Source organism: Carassius gibelio, chromosome A22 (assembly GCF_023724105.1).
Source record: "Carassius gibelio isolate Cgi1373 ecotype wild population from Czech Republic chromosome A22, carGib1.2-hapl.c, whole genome shotgun sequence".
Taxonomy (NCBI): Eukaryota; Metazoa; Chordata; class Actinopteri; order Cypriniformes; family Cyprinidae; genus Carassius; species Carassius gibelio.
Genome location: NC_068392.1, coordinates 22,846,276 through 22,847,498, shown reverse-complemented (window position 1 = coordinate 22,847,498; position 1,223 = coordinate 22,846,276). Strand labels below are relative to the sequence as shown.

General features: G+C 66.0%; 1 non-coding gene across 1 annotated transcript; it reads right to left on the bottom strand.

Annotated features, from left to right (window-relative positions):
- Positions 1–532: 532 nt before the first annotated feature.
- On the bottom strand, positions 533–686 carry LOC127943743 (5.8S ribosomal RNA). The gene has a single exon (XR_008149893.1). It is a non-coding gene; the product is annotated as a 5.8S ribosomal RNA (ribosomal RNA).
- Between the last annotated feature and the right edge of the window lie 537 nt (positions 687–1,223).

The window sequence follows — 1,223 nt, the reverse complement described above, 5'->3', positions numbered from 1 at the left end:
GGCTAAGCCTCCATCAGAAGGACTTGGGCCCCCCACGCCCGCACCGAGAGAGCGGTCCTCTGTACGCCACATTTCCCGCGCCCCGTGGCCCTCTGCTTAGTAATATGCTTAAATTCAGCGGGTCGTCTCGCCTGATCTGAGGTCGTAACCGGATGGGGTAGTGGCGGCCGCTCCCCCTGGGTGGGGGGAGGCTGGCCTGAAGCGTAAGGGTTCGCCGGCCGGGGGCGCGTCGCGCCGCCCGGTCCCCCGGCACCCGACCCCCACGACGACGTCCGCCCGCGGCGAGAGTTGGAGGGCCCCATCGCGCGGGCAGCGGAGGGGGTTCAGACCCACCGGCAGCCGCGGAGAGGAGGACCTCCGGTCCTCGCGCGGATGAGGCGCCGCCCTCCCCCCGGAGGGGGAGGGGGGAGGAAGGGCCCGGGGAGGCCGGACGGGACGCGACACCCGGGGCGGTCTGCACTTAGGAGGACGGAGGGGGCGACCCCTACGAAGCTCCAGCCGCGGGACCCAGAGGCCCCGATCGATGAGAGAGCGACCCTCAGACAGGCGTGGCCCCGGGAGGAACCCGGGGCCGCAAAGTGCGTTCGAAGTGTCGATGATCAATGTGTCCTGCAATTCACATTAGTTCTCGCAGCTAGCTGCGTTCTTCATCGACGCACGAGCCGAGTGATCCACCGCTAAGAGTTGTACTCTTTTTTTGTTAGAGGTATGGAGGCCTTTAGCCGCAGACAAGGGGTATGGGAATGAAAAGGGGGTCTTGACCCCGGACGGGCGCCCCCCCCGGAGGGGGGGACTTTGAGCCCACGGTCCCGGCAGGGGTTGAGGCCGCCGGGCCAAGCAGGGCACCCGTCGGGGCCGGCGTCCCCCGCACCGCGCCCCGGAGTGAAGCCGGATGGGTCCCATGGGCTCGAGCCATCGTCTGGTCTGCAAGATGGGATCTGAGTGGGCTGAAGATGGGGAGAGCATCGGGGGCAGTGTTGGACAGGGGTGGATGAACCAGGAGGTCTGTGGAGGACGCGGGCTAGGGTCAGTTTAGGCTTTTTCTCAGGAAACTTATGCACCCAGTTGGGGGTGGGAACTCAGGTTCTGAATTATTGGGGGGCCCACAAAGTTCCCTCGGACGGGGAGCCAGTATAAGCTAACGAGCGTCGGCCAGTGCCTTTTTCCTCAGCTCCCTATTCCAAACCTTTGAGGGACGTGCGCCCCATTGGGGGGAGCTGTTG